A 15,810-nucleotide genomic window follows, 5' to 3' on the forward strand; every position below is an offset into this window, starting at 1 on the left:
CACACGCATAACTGATACTCATAAAACTGATGAATTACGCACACGCGACAGGTCTCAAATGTTTACCTTCTGCATACATGTTGTATTGTGTTATTTGTGCTTTTGTGCTATGAGGTTTTTTTGTGTCGGTTGTTTGTCTCTTATTGGTGAGAGCATAAATAGGCAAACATCTTTCTCTTCCTCTCCCCCCCCCCCCTTTCCCCCATGTTGTTGCTCTTCCTTCGACAGTTTCAAGGGCAGTGCCTCGTGAACTCCGTGTAGGCAGGGTTCGGGGCTGTTTGGAGGAATGCGGCCTTGACGGCTGCGCTATCTGCTAGCAGCGGCTGACTGGCTGCGTTCCTTGGCAACGCAAGGCCTCAGTCAATCGTTCCCCCAAATGTTTGTTTAAGTGTATGTGATGGACGGTTGTACTGGAACTGATTTTTCAATTGCAATGCAAATTGTAATTGACAATAAAATTTGATTGATTGATTGAACTGTTTAATTGCTAATTGTAAAGATTATTTATGGCACAATTTTTTTTGTCATATTATAGTTCCAGCAACATCCACCTGCAGTGGGATAGTGGCCACTCACCCTGTTGGTTGTCATGAGCAGGAACAGACACCAGAGGCACATCGAGCACCCATCCATGTTATGACACTGATAACTGTGAATTTAATAATTCAATACATTTTACTTTAATTGATAACAGATAGCATGCCCTGTAAATTCTTTATGACAATGTATACCCTGTTTTTGTTTTTGTTATCAGTTCCGGCAACGTCCACCACCAACAGGACAGGAATTCCTACCCCTCATCATGTCACGTCAGTTGCTACTACAACAGGTTTGACTACATCAGAAGACCCTGCAGAATGGCCAAGTGTTCTTAGCCATACTGAAGTGTGTGCATTAGTCACAATAGGGCCTATACAGATCAAAGATGTAGTATTTCCACAGAATCCTGAGAAAAATCCACGTAGATTCAAAAAGGAAAACTACCAAATAGTAATGAAAAATGGGGAGACGATACATCGAACATGGCTTCTTTATTTAGTTAGCAAAGACTCTGTATTCTGTTTTGCGTGCAAACTTTTTGGTAAACAAGACAAAGCACTTACAGTAGGAGGTTTTAGAAATTGGAGGAATCTGGCTGGACATCTAAAGGAACATGAATATTCCAAAACACACATTACCTGTATGACAACTTGGCATGAACTCCAGATGAGGCTCAAAACTAAAACAGCCATTGATCAGATTAACCAGGATTTAATGCACCTTGAGATGCATCACTGGAGAGGAGTCATACTCGGAGTGATTGCAATAATATGCCACCTAGCTGAAAGGAACCTCGCTTTGAGAGGGCATGCAAATGTGCTATATGACCCACATAATGGGAATTTCTTGTCACAGGTGAAATTAATGGCACAATTCGATCTAATCATGAGTGAACACTTGAGGAGGATCCAAAACAAGGAAACAATGGTACACTACCTTAGCAGTCAAATCCAAAATGAAATCATAGCACTAATTGGTGACAAAGTAGTTGAGGAGACAGTCAAAAGGGTGAAAAAAGCAAAGTACTTTTCTGTCATAATGGACTGTACGCCTGATATTAGTCATACTGAGCAACTTTCTGTTTTGAGAGTGGTGAACTGTGAGCCATCAGTTGGTGCATCTATCTCTGAACATTTCGTAGGATTTGTTAATGTTCAAGACATCACTGGCAAAGGTCTGTGTGACACACTACTTGAGAAGCTGGACAAGTTCAGCTTGAGCATTGCAGATTGTCGTGGACAATCCTACGATAATGGTAGCAACATGATGGGACATCAACAAGGGGTTCAAGCAAGAATATTGCAAATGAATGAGAAGGCACTGTGTGTCCCATGCAGTAGTCACACTCTTAATCTGGTTGTAGCAGATGCTCCAAAATCTTCAGTAGTCTCCATCACCTTCTTTGGTGTTCTCCAGAGTTTGTACAATCTTTTTAGCTCCTCTGTGCAACGCTGGGCACTTTTAGAGGAGCATGTCAAACAGTTAACCATAAAATCTTTGTCAGTGACCAGATGGGAGGCTAGGATTGAAAGTGTGAAAGTGGTGCGTTACCACCTGCCAGAGATCATACAAGCTTTGTCTGCTCTCGAAACTCTTTCAGTGCAGAAGAAGGACTCAGAGACATTGTCCAAGGCAACCAGCATTAAGAATGAACTCATGAAATGGAGTTTTGTAATGTGCACTGTAATCTGGTACAACATATTGTACCAGATCAACCGAGTCAGCAAAATTATCCAGAGCCCCACTGTTTCTCTTGAAACACTTGAAAGAGAAACAAGCACAGTGAGAGTGTATCTGGAGAATTGTAGGGAAATGGACTTGCTGCCCCTCAGATTGGTGCTAGGGAGATAGGAGAAAACCTTGAGATTGATTTGACATTTCCTGAAAAAAGAAATCGGAAAACAACCAGGCAGTTCCTGTATGAGGGTAGAGAAGAAACACAGTCCACTCCAGAGCAACACTTTAACAGAGAGTTTTTTCTGCCCCTAGTGGACACAGCCCTCACAAGTTTGAATGAAAGATTTTCAAAAATGAAGGATTTTTATGCCATTTATGGTTTTATCTTCTCCAAAGAAAATATGTCAAAGACCATTCAGAGTGGCAAACTTGAAGACAGCTGCAAAAAAGTGGAAAAGACACTACATGACATTGATTCTGAGGATTTGGTTTTGGAAATCAGGGCTGCTGTCCATGCCTTTCCTGATCATGTATCTGCCTCTCCAAGAGAGATGCTTGATTACATTTACAAGGAACGGATTCTGGATCTTTATGGAAATCTCAGCATTGCCCTCCGTCTACTGTTAACTCTCCCGGTCACTGTTGCCTCTGGAGAGAGAAGTTTCTCCTCTTTAAAGCTGATAAAAACCTATCTGAGGTCAACCATGTCTCAAGAGAGACTTTCAGGACTGGCGCTTATTTCCATAGAGTATAGTGTGCGAAAGTCTTTGGATCTGGAGGACTTGGTGTCTGCATTTGCACAAGCCAAGGCCCGTAAGCAGCAATTCTGAAAGCAGTATAGGACCCCGATAATTGCACCACACTTACTATACTTTATATTTTGTACAAAGTTTATATTGGGTTTTTAAAGTAATTTACAGATTTTTATTTTTATACTGTTTACTATTTTTTTTATTTTATTATATATTTATTTTAATGTATTAATTTATTCTTTACTTTTATTCTTTTATGTCTTCCAAAATAACAAGGTTGTTCATGTTTAGAACATTTGGAATAGAAAAAAGTTTTCTTTAATACATTTTTTGTTGGTGTCAGATTATTTATAGCCTAACATAATGGTGATGAACACTGGTCGGTAGGGCCCCCTAGGATTTTTTGCTTGGGGCCCCCACAGACTCTAGAATCGCCTCTGGCAACAATACAGATTAAGCAATCATTTTTATTTAACTCTCTTGCCGTATACCATGACCAGCTATACCATATATTACGTATGGCTCTTTGCCATAAAGGATCACCCCTTGGTCTGGTTCCATGCCATTTAATATCCTGTAATTTATTTATTGCCCTTGGTGTAGCTACTTTTGGATGGCGTTTATCATAGAACTGATCTAAACCTTCAGAGAACTCTTCACATCCTTCCTTTTCAGAGCATCCATACTGTTTTGGATCTGGTTCTTTGAATTCTAATGTTAGGTTGTTGTCCTGGTCTGATGTTATCTCAATCGGAGAAGGTACTGTTGTAATTAATCTTATTAGTGAGGGTTTAGTAGTACCTAAAACTTCCTTTGTGGATTTAATTGTGTTATGATATTTTTCGAGGATGAACCCGGACACAGCACGCACACACAGAGCTAGTTCTTAGGAGTGAGTTTTATTGAATGGTGTGGAAGATGGATGATGATGGGACCAGAGTCTTTCAACAGACGGAGGTGTAGGGTGCAGAAGCTGGCCGGCAGGAGGCGTGTGGAGAGACTGACCGGGAGGAACTCTGGAGCCGAAGGTCAGCGACCAGGACAGAGCATCCGAGCTGAGGTCTTGGAGAGCAGACCTCTTGAGCCGTGGACTTGAGAGCTGAACCTCTGAGCCGAATATTGGAGAGCTGAACTTCTGAGCCGAGCACTGGTGAGCAGAACATCTGAGCCGAACACTGGAGAGCAGAACATCTGAGCCGAGCACTGAAGAGCAGAACATCTGAGCCGAACACTGGAGAGCAGAACATCTGAGCCGAGCACTGAAGAGCAGAACATCTGGGCCGTGCACTGAAGAGCTGAACGTCTGAACCGTGCACCGGAGAGCTGAACGTCTGAGCCGTGCACCGGAGAGCTGAACGTCTAGGGACGGTCATTTTCTTCACTTGTACTGTAGTTCTAGTAGCCATAGTTGTTGGGGGAAAACAATTTACTTCTTCTGGTAAAGCCTCTTTTCTCGGTAAGTTCCATAACATTGTTGAATCTACTTTTCCACTCGAGGTGATGTCTTCAAATTTCAACTCGTGTGTTTTGTCAATCCGGAAGGCTATTACATCTGCTTCAATAATCCAACCGCAATCTGCATTCCAAACAGTCATTTTACAATTAATGTTTTCTTGAGTTTGACTTGCTAATTGATGCCTTACATTAGCATGCCAATTACACATCCTTCGTCTGTTACCTTTTTGCAGTAATCTAGAGATTCAACCGAGTCATATTTATCACTGTCTGGCTCTACATGTATCCTAATTCGGTCATTAACTATTTGAACTGTTGCAGTTAACTCCTTGTTTCCTATTCGTTCTAAATCACCATTTCCTGATACTACACTGGGGTTTTCTAGATTCTTTATTGTTAAGTCATATTTGTAATTGTCCTCGGGATCCCAATAGGATGCTATTTTTGTTTCTACATCAAAACCATCGTCCTTAATGTATAGAAAAACTAAACGCTGTTCTGCCCCATAAACTTTATATTCCTGTTTCACACTTTTCCCACATAATTTCCTGGTATTGTAATAAATGTTTACCTCAAACTCCGTATCTAGTTGTATACGAGATTCTGTATCGGTTACCGTTGCTTTCAATTCAATTTTATTTATATAGCGCCAAATCATGAAACATGTCATCTCAGGGCACTTTACAAAATCAAGTTCAATCATATTATACAGATTGGGTCAGATTATACAGATTGGTCAAAAATGTCCTATATAAGGAAACCAGTTGATTGCATCAAAGTCCCGACAAGCAGCATTCACTCCTGGGGAACCGTAGAGCCACAGGAAGAGTCGTCTGCATTGTACATGGCTTTGCTGCAATCCCTCATACTGAGCAAGCATGAAGCGACAGTGGGAAGAAAAACTCCCCATTAACGGGAAGGAAAACCTCCGGCAGAACCGGCTCAGTATGAACGGCAATCTGCCTCGACGACTGGGGTTACAGAAGACAGAGCAGAGACACAACAAGAGAGACAAAAAAGCACAGAAGCACACATTGATCTAGTAATCTGTTCTACATTAGATGGTAGTAGCGGGTGAGCCGTCTTCTCTGGATGATGTCACAGTTAACAGAACGCCAGACCAGGTGTACCTACTATGAAGAAAAAGAGAGAGAGCAAAAAGTTAAAAGCTGAAATGACGACAGTCATTTCAATGTAATACATTGCAAAACTGGAGAACAGTAGACTGAAGAACAGTAGAAATCAGTAGAGTGAGAAAATTAGACCCTGATGTCCTCCAGCAGCCTAGGCCTATCACAGCACAACTATAGAGATAGCTCAGGGTAACATGAGTCACTCTAACTATAAGCTTTGTCAAAAAGGAAAGTTTTAAGATTAAAAATAGATAGGGTGTCTGCCTCACGGACCAAAACTGGGAGTTGGTTCCACAGGAGAGGAGCCTGATAGCTAAAGGATCTGCCTCCCATTCTACTTTTAGAGACTCTAGGAACCACCAGCAGACCTGCAGTCTGAGAGCGAAGTGCTCTGTTAGGAACATACGGGGTAATCAGAGCTCTGATATATGATGGAGCTTGATTATTAAGGGCTTTATACGTTAGAAGGAGAATTTTAAATTCTATTCTTGATTTAACAGGAAGCCAATGAAGGGAACCTAAAATTATCTTTCCATTTGAATTGAGCATGGGTCGTTCTTTTCTTATGCATCCATTTTGTTTTTTCTCTTAATTGTTCTCTAAGACCTAGATGAGTCATTAACCTTAGTTCAACTGGCAACAACACTGGTGTGTACTTGTTCAAACCCATGTACTTATCTTGTTCTACAAGGGTGGATTTCCCTTTATAGACAGAAGTCCCACATTTCATGGTTGGATGTCCATCGTCTCAACCCACACTACTCGTTGCTCTCTCAACTCGTAGTTGAACTGACTTTGGCTGATGCTGTGGTGCCGGCTGCAGGCTGTGAGAGTTCATCTCTGGTCTTGCTGTTGTTAGGTTCACCACTTCTGCCAACATCCACAGGTGAAATGTCATTAATACCAGTCTCATTGCTGCAAGCTGTCTGTTCATACTCTTTTCCAATGTCTGGCTTCACAATGTCTAGCTTCACAGTGAATCTGGCGTGGACCTTAGTACAATGAGTCAAATGATACCACGTATCACTCCCCTCTACTTGGACAGCGGTTGCGGTCGCTCGTTTTACCTCAAAGGGTCCATCCCATCTCGAGCCGTTCCATTTACGTCTGAACACCTTCACGTTAACACCTTCACGACCAGTCGAACCAGGTAACCTGGTTCGACTGGTCTTTTCACCACCGACTCTGGACAGGAACTTCTGGCTTTTTCCTGCAGATAGATAGCTCTATGGATAGCAGTTAGTTGATCCATACATGCTTTCAACTCTGTTTGTAGCTGTTCAAGTGCCGGGCCTTTGAATGGAAGCCTCCATTCAGGTACTGGCATTGTTCTGCCTGTTAGCATTTCATGCGGGGTTAAATGTGTGTTTCGGCGGTAGCTCATTAGCACAAGCGGCAAAGCTGCAACCCAGTTTAGTTTAGTAGAAGCACAGATTTTACTCAGCTTAGCTTTCAAAGTTCCATTGATTCTTTTTACAACTTTGTGGGTGGTAGATTGGTCCAAAACGTTGTTTAATTCCTAGCTTTGACAAAACACCTTTCAACACCTTTTGGATACATGTTGAACCATTATGTGAACTGATTTCTGATGGGATGCCAAATCTCGGAATTACCTCTCTTGTCATAAACTTAATCACTGTATCAGGTCCCAATGTCTTTGATGGGACTGCTTCAACCCATCGGCTGAACAGATCGATCACCACCAACGTGTATGTTTTCCCTTGTACTGGCTTTAACATGTCAACATAATCTATCACAAGATGTTTAAAGGGTCCCTTACGGACCAGAATGTGCCCAATCGGTGATTTCATGCCTTTTCGAACATTGTTTTCAGCACATATTTCACATTAGCTCAAGATTTCATCCACCATTGCTTGCATGTAAGGTGACCAATAACCTTGCCTTTTCAACTTTTCCATCACTTTACCTCTACCACAGTGATCCAAACCATGGCCTTCTGAGATCAACATTGTCAGCATCAAAATGATGTCTTCTGGTGTCACCATTGGTTCCAAGGTGACCACAGGTGCCAAGATAGCCATCTGGCACTTAGATGCTAGTTTGCTGCCTCATCTGCGGCGTTGTTCCCCATAATGATTAAATCATTACCTTTATGATGGGCGTTGCACATGGGTTAAAGCAAAAATAATCAGTTTGACTGAAATAAATTTCTAGTCAGCTCATATATTCCCGGGACCGTGGACATCATGCCACTTTAGTTACCTCACCTGCTTATTGTGCAAAGTCAACTTTAACCAAATCTGGTAGTTTTACAATATGCAATGACCATTCCTGTCTCTGTCCCACCTTTCAGCTTCAGAGCCTTGGCGTCATCCTGGACAGCTTCCCATCCTCTCCTTCACTTTCCACATCCAGAACATCACTTGGTTAACTTTCATCTCTGCAGCATCAAGTTCTTCCTTCACACTTTAGCCGAACTGGTCCTCAGTCCACTTTACAGTTTCAGCTTCCTTCCCTCCCTGTCCTCCAGAAAACCTCCAAAAGCTACAACTAGTACAAAAGACAGCAGCTTGCATCATTACATCATCTACTTCACACCTCAACATTAATTAACTCCTCTGGCTCCCTGTCACATTCAGTATAAATTAATCCTATGAACATATAAGGCCAACCACAACCTGGACAATGCAGGACACATAACCAACACTATGATGTCATCCATTTTAATTTAACACAGATCGCTCATTACAATAATCAGTATCTGCTTTGCCTGTTATTGCTTAACAATTAATTATCACAACTCATGAGTTAATAAAAAGGCATTATTTAGCTTTTTTGAAGTGTAATAAAACTGTTAAACCTTAGCCCAGTGACTGGAGACCTGTCCAGGATTGACAGAACCCCCCCCCCCCCCCCCCGACCCTGTGTGACGTCGTGCTGCGTTTCCCCATCAGATACGGTTTGATGTAGGGAAAAGCCGGTATAAAAAATCGATAAAGGATGGGATGTTACGTTTTTAAAAAGTTTAATAAAATTGCTGAAGGTTTATCAGAAAAAAACATAACTTGCTTTTAAATATGAACATTTTAATTAGCAAAATGTTATTAATGTATTTCGTAAAGTTAAATATTGTTGAAGGTAATCTTGGCTGCAGCACTGTCTGTCTGGCAGGTGTTTTAGGGTCTGAGTAAAATGAGTCCATGGATGCACAGACAGGAGGCTTTTTCAGCGGTTTCTATTACGAGTTGTTTCTAAAGTGTAGCTTCACATCGTGCTCTACTCATGCTCTATAAAAAATTACTTAATAACAGCTCTCTGAGAAACTGAGAATCACCTCTGGCCACACCCAGTTAGAACCCGCTCTCCAGTCCATGTTGTAGCTGCAGTTTATTTTTTTGATGTAGTTTCCTTAATAATAAAAATCAAAATCCAAATGACGGAAATCCATCACAGCGACGGAGAACTTTAACCCCTGGCGTTGCATTTAATTACTGCCAGCCTTGATGGCAGCATCATCGATGCAATCAATTCTTTTAACTGTTCCTGATGTAGTACTGGACTGCCGTCTGCTCTTTTGAAACCTCTTTGTTTCCAAATAGCAACAAACAGATAACACACACCATGAGCCTAAGCCGAGTCTGTGAATATGTTTGCTACTTTTCCTTTTGCTAGTTTTCATGCTTTTGTCAATGCTTTTAGTTCTGCCTTTTGAGCGGAGCACGGTTGCTCACATTTTTCTGCTTTGACTGTTACAAAATTGTCTCCTACTTGTTCTACCACGTGTTACGTCCCGCTACCTCTCACTCTGGCTCGTTTTATCTGTCTTCTCATTGAGAGAAGATAGGGGTCGTAATAAACATAGTACTAATGTGAATAAGAGGAAACAGTGAACAAAAAAAAACAAAACAAAAAAACGGGCACCTGACGGAACACACAGTGTGGTGGGGGCTTACCTTAGATTTCCGATCAGAGTCCCCCAACCAACTGATCCTGAGGAAGGGCGAGCCCTAGCGATCCCTCGTCCATCAGATGCTCCGTTTAATATTTTCTTTTCTTTTTTCTCTTTTGGTCTTTAATATGCAGGTAGTTTTCTTCTTTTCCTTAAAATACACCACTCGTGGTTCTTCAGTGGTTATTCCTAGCTGGCGTGTAACTCTCCCGGTGCTCTTCCTTGTTAGCGTCCAGCCGGTTTCCCAAACAAATCGAACAAAACGAAACAAACTTAATTCCAGCCAAAACATCCGACGCTCCCCTCTGGGTAGATCCTTCCCGAGGTGAAGGTACTCTTCTCTTTTCCAGAGCCTTCCCGCACCGTCCTTTCAATTAATCTTATTTTTTCAAAAGTCCGCTGCTGCTGCAGCCTCCTTCACTGCCTCGCTCGTCACAAGAACCACAATCACCCACAGGTGTGACACCAGCCCAGCTAAATGCTTGCTTGGCAATGCCCCGCCCCCTCCACCAGTGAACCGTCAAAGGTGCAAAAAATAAATAAATAAAAATAAAACAACAAACAAGTCATCAGGGAATGAAGAAAAAAATAGCAACATGTAACACACGGCATAACCTGCGTGGTTTCCAAGATGATCTCTGAAACATGACCCGTCAACAAAATAAGTGACTTCCACGTTCATTATTGGAATTGACTCTAAATCGGGTCTTAGTCTTGTGTATTTCATTGTTTCTGCAAGACACTCATGTGGTTCTCCTTCACAGTCCAGAGGCACCATATCAGCAGGGTTGTTCGTTGTGCACCTTTGCACAGTTACGTCTGGATATGTTAAAAGTAGCATGTACTGTAAACATCTTGCCTGAGTCATCACAAACTTTCCTTGCTTTATCAGTTCAGTGATTTTGTGGTGGGTCCATAACCCATTGTTACGGTTGATGCTTTTTCATAAGCGTAGTAGACTGCTGCTAGACCTTGATAACATGGTGGCCAGCCTTGGGACACATTGTCTAGTTTAGTGCTGTAATAAGCAATTGCTTGCTTTTGTCGTCCTACTTAGGTTTCTTGCATTAATACAGCTGACGCATACATGTTTTTCCTGTTGGCTACATACAGGTAAAATTGCTTGTCGTAGTTTGGCAATGCCAAAGTTGGTGCCACTTGCATTTCCTGTTTCAGTGTTTCAAAAGCTATTTTAGCTTCAGTTGTCCATTTTAACACTGCTTTCAACGACTGGTTTCCTGTTTGTTTTATGAGTTCTCTAAGCGGTGCTGTTTTTTCTGCAAAAAAAACAGCACAGAGATCAATCACGGTGAAAAAACGTGCTCCAGATGGTATTGAATTTCAAGACTGGAAAAATTGGAGTGTTGCATTGACTTTCTACTTCCACAAACACACCTGCTTGCATCAATCCGTCAATGGTTTTCTGAATGCCTTGTTCTGCTTCTGGTTTTAATGGGTATTGCTGGCGAAAAGGAAACCGTGCATTTAGTTTTATTTGAACTGAGACTGGCTCTGCAGATTTTACTAAACCCACATCTGTGTCATGTTTAGACCATAAGTGCTCAGAGACATTTTTTAGCATGTCCTGCATTACTAGTTGATCTTCAGAGGAACCATCTTCCTCAGACTGATCTTTAAGATCAACAGGCACTGTCACAACTTGTGGTTTTATTGTCATAGTCGCTTCACATAGGATCTTGATCATTGTTCCATCACATGATTGTGAAATTAATGGGTTATCTGTTTCTTCCCATGTTGTTTCAGTTGCAAGTTTCATCATTGGTCCCAGATCTTTTGCATGAAATCCTTTATTTACAAACAATGTAATGTGTGGTACTGATTCTGGAACATTGTACCACTCTGAAATGAAATCATTTTGTTTCACATTTGAAGCTGCACCTTGGTTTCCAATAACAATGCATTGTGTTTTAAGAGTAACAGTTCTGTCTTTTGTAGAATTGTCCCATTTTTCTTCAAACTCCGTGCTCTTTGAAATGTCATAGAATATGGTGCAATGGTAATCTGGAAAAGGTTTCCTGGCTTTTGGAATTTGAGCTTTGATGTACCGGCCCCAGTTAGTGACTACATCTTCAACTGAGCCTGAAATGTCTCCTAGCCAATAAACATTAGCTTCATGTGTTTGCGCGTACATTTGAAAATCCAGACCTGTTTTGTCAACATACAAACCCTGAGGAGAACACCAAATTTTTTATTTCATCTTGCACAATGCATCTCTTCCCAACAGGTTAATTGGCGTGTGATCAGAGGATTGGTATTTTTATTTCATCCTCATCAGTTGCCAGTCGTACAGGAGCTGTCATTTGTATTAGCTGTCTTATTCCCGAGAACCCTACTGTTGAAATTAATTTATCAGACATGGGGAGGTGCTTTGCATAATTTGGACTTACACATGTGTAAGCTGCTCCTGTATCGACCAGCATCGGTGTTTCTTTTTCTTCAATTAGAATTTTTAACATAGGTAAATTTTTAGCACCGTTGCTTATGATCAGGCACTGATTCTCCCCTCTAAGGTTCTCTGGGCCCCCCTAGTAACCAAAATTTGGTGTGTTTACAGGACGTCTTGTCTGACCTGGACGGAACCGGCCACGCGATTGCCTTCGGTAGGTGTTGTTGCCTCTTGGGCAATGCTCGGCACAATGTCCAAGTTCATGGCATGTCCAACATTCTCCCATTATTCCAGGTGCACCAGGCCTGCCTCTGTTAGTCCAGGCGGGACCTCTTTGCTGTTGTCCACGGGGCCCATATGGTTGTGAGTTAAATGATTGAGGATAGACATTCACCACGGGTTGTTGCAGCTGGGTGGGTTGAGGAGCCGGAAAACTCCTTTGTGCCTGATTTGTAACATCAGGTACAGGTTCTGAAAAACCTTAAAGTGGTGTTACATGTTCAATGCTTTTATCATTGTGGCTTGAGTCTTGGCTTTGTTTTTTCCTGACAGTTCTCCAAGCTGCATATGTGCCAGTTTTCTTTGTATGTTTTTATCTTGTTCTGCAAGCATCATTTCTTGTCTTCTGTGCTTCTCCACTGCATGTATCACATGATCACGGAACTCTCAGTGAGGCATTGACATCAGAGCCACCACATCTTCGAGCCTGCTTCTTACTGGACCAGGCATTGCTTCAACGATGGAGTTCCGGAACAGAGTTGTCAGCACAGGTCTTTTATCAACTTCCTCTTCTGTTTCCTATTTCTTTTTATCTGCTTTGCAATGTAAGTGGCTGGGTTTTCTGTGGCATCAATGGGATTCGCTTTTAATGCTTTCGGATCAATTTTCGTTGAAAATTCCTTCCGCAGTGCTTCCCACAGTGCTGTGCGAAATAAATTGAATCCGATTCCATGCGCTCTCTGTTGGAGCATCCACGCAAAACGTTCCTTTAAGACATTTTCCATAGTATGTGTTCCCATGCACTGTGCAAATACAGCCTTTAAATCGCCGATTGCTATCATTTTTCCCACATTTTGCTCTTCAAGCACCTTTATCCACTTGCTGGCACCCTCGTTAATGTCTGGCAATTTTGCAACCATTCCGACCAAGTCTTGACTTGTCCATGGGACATAATTAGCAACATTCCCTTCTACAAGTATTGGTAACTGTTTGTTATCTGTGTATCTATCAGGTGAATGTATGTTGGGTCTGTATCTCAAATTAAAATCACTTCTCCTTCCAGGATTGGCTTCTGTTCCTACTCCAGGGTCTTTCCCTGCCTCTACTATAAGTGGATTTTCCACTAAGAGCTCGCTGGCATTTCCTGGCACGCCCGCCGACAGGGGGGGGAAAACGGGTCAGTTGTCCCGGGCCCAGGACAGAGGGGGGGCAAAACTGACACTGACAAATGGTTAGATTGTCAGTCAGCGCGAGCGCGACTGCGGCAGCTTCACCAGTCTCCCAGTCGTCACGGCACTCTGCTGCTCCCCCTCCCCTCTCGTACATGGCTCAGTGGCGCCAGCCAATCAGCAAGCAAGCTCAGCCTGGCACGCCCACTAAGCTCTCACACAAACTCAACACACAAACAACCGCGCTGCTGCTCAAAAACTCGGACAGAGAGAGACACCAAAGCAGTGGAAAAACTTGAAGAGGGAAAGAAGCGCCGTTTGGCTTTATTTTAATACCGTAAATGAAATCCAGCTGTATGTTTTGTAAAAAGCCGGTTAAATTCAGTGGAAACACAACAATTTTATATAAGCACATTATTTAATTGTAATAATAAAATAAAACTCACAAAACCCAAAAGGTCAACAGTTGCATGAAACATCAAGCTTAAGGACTGGCTAATATACAGCAGGTGAAAAAAGGCCATGTTTTGCCTGCAGTGCTGCTGTTCTCTTATGAAGAAAAGATTAACTAGTGCACTAAATTCAATAGATGGCTTGAAAATATTCAGTATAAAATACAGAGATTTCCAGGGCATGAAGTATACAGTTAAGTTGACTTTGTTTTGGTGTGTGTGTGTGTGTGTGTGTGTGTGTGTGTGTGTGTGTGTGTGTGTGTGTGTGTGTGTGTGTGTGTGTGTGGTGGTAGCGGCAGGTGTAGAGGGGGGGCCCAAAAAGACTGTGTTGTCCCGGGCCCTGGCAAAGTTGTCAGCTGGCCTATTCCTGGTACAATATTTTGTCTTATGGCTTCCTCTTCGATTTCCTGTTCCAACTCTTCAATTATGGTGCGATCAATTTCTCTTTTCAAATCTAACCCTTCGTGATCTAGGTTTACCCAAAATGAATCACCCTTTTGCTTCCCAGCGTAGTCTGCATAACAATCCACTCCACCCATAGGCTTCAGAGTCAACCGCCTTCTCTGATCCCCAGATGTTTTCTTTGTGGTACTGCAATGCTTAGGTGTCAGATTCTCCGCATTTACAGGGGAATCCGGGTTTATTAGGCCTGCATTATTCTGATGTGTTGCAACTGAAGCAGCTGGAGATCCTAACTTATGCACAGATAAATATATGTTTATTAGGGCGGGATCTTTTTGCAGAGGCGATTTTAGAGTCTGTGGGGGCCCCAAGCAAAAAATCCTAGGGGGCCCTACCGACCAGTGTTCATCACCATTATGTTAGGCTATAAATAATCTGACACCAACAAAAAATGTATTAAAGAAAACTTTTTTCTATTCCAAATGTTCTAAACATGAACAACCTTGTTATTTTGGAAGACATAAAAGAATAAAAGTAAAGAATAAATTAATACATTAAAATAAATATATAATAAAATAAAAAAAATAGTAAACAGTATAAAAATAAAAATCTGTAAATTACTTTAAAAACCCAATATAAACTTTGTACAAAATATAAAGTATAGTAAGTGTGGTGCAATTATCGGGGTCCTATACTGCTTTCAGAATTGCTGCTTACGGGCCTTGGCTTGTGCAAATGCAGACACCAAGTCCTCCAGATCCAAAGACTTTCGCACACTATACTCTATGGAAATAAGCGCCAGTCCTGAAAGTCTCTCTTGAGACATGGTTGACCTCAGATAGGTTTTTATCAGCTTTAAAGAGGAGAAACTTCTCTCTCCAGAGGCAACAGTGACCGGGAGAGTTAACAGTAGACGGAGGGCAATGCTGAGATTTCCATAAAGATCCAGAATCCGTTCCTTGTAAATGTAATCAAGCATCTCTCTTGGAGAGGCAGATACATGATCAGGAAAGGCATGGACAGCAGCCCTGATTTCCAAAACCAAATCCTCAGAATCAATGTCATGTAGTGTCTTTTCCACTTTTTTGCAGCTGTCTTCAAGTTTGCCACTCTGAATGGTCTTTGACATATTTTCTTTGGAGAAGATAAAACCATAAATGGCATAAAAATCCTTCATTTTTGAAAATCTTTCATTCAAACTTGTGAGGGCTGTGTCCACTAGGGGCAGAAAAAACTCTCTGTTAAAGTGTTGCTCTGGAGTGGACTGTGTTTCTTCTCTACCCTCATACAGGAACTGCCTGGTTGTTTTCCGATTTCTTTTTTCAGGAAATGTCAAATCAATCTCAAGGTTTTCTCCTATCTCCCTAGCACCAATCTGAGGGGCAGCAAGTCCATTTCCCTACAATTCTCCAGATACACTCTCACTGTGCTTGTTTCTCTTTCAAGTGTTTCAAGAGAAACAGTGGGGCTCTGGATAATTTTGCTGACTCGGTTGATCTGGTACAATATGTTGTACCAGATTACAGTGCACATTACAAAACTCCATTTCATGAGTTCATTCTTAATGCTGGTTGCCTTGGACAATGTCTCTGAGTCCTTCTTCTGCACTGAAAGAGTTTCGAGAGCAGACAAAGCTTGTATGATCTCTGGCAGGTGGTAACGCACCACTTTCACACTTTCAATCCTAGCCTCCC

The 15,810-nt window shown here is 41.9% G+C and overlaps 1 protein-coding gene across 4 annotated transcripts in view; it reads left to right on the plus strand.

Annotated features, from left to right (window-relative positions):
* Positions 1–15,810, plus strand: part of faap24 (FA core complex associated protein 24) — a 76,279-nt gene that overhangs the window by 44,200 nt on the left and 16,269 nt on the right. For 2 of the 4 annotated variants that reach the window (XR_004929083.1, XR_004929082.1), the window contains exon 4: positions 12,043–12,644. The gene's annotated coding sequence lies outside the window, so the exon portion shown is untranslated. The remainder of the gene's footprint in view (positions 1–12,042; positions 12,645–15,810) is intronic. The other 2 variants (XR_004929085.1, XR_004929084.1) reach the window with 2 other exon arrangements.

This window comes from Fundulus heteroclitus, unplaced genomic scaffold (genome assembly GCF_011125445.2).
Source record: "Fundulus heteroclitus isolate FHET01 unplaced genomic scaffold, MU-UCD_Fhet_4.1 scaffold_39, whole genome shotgun sequence".
NCBI classification, from domain to species: domain Eukaryota; kingdom Metazoa; phylum Chordata; class Actinopteri; order Cyprinodontiformes; family Fundulidae; genus Fundulus; species Fundulus heteroclitus.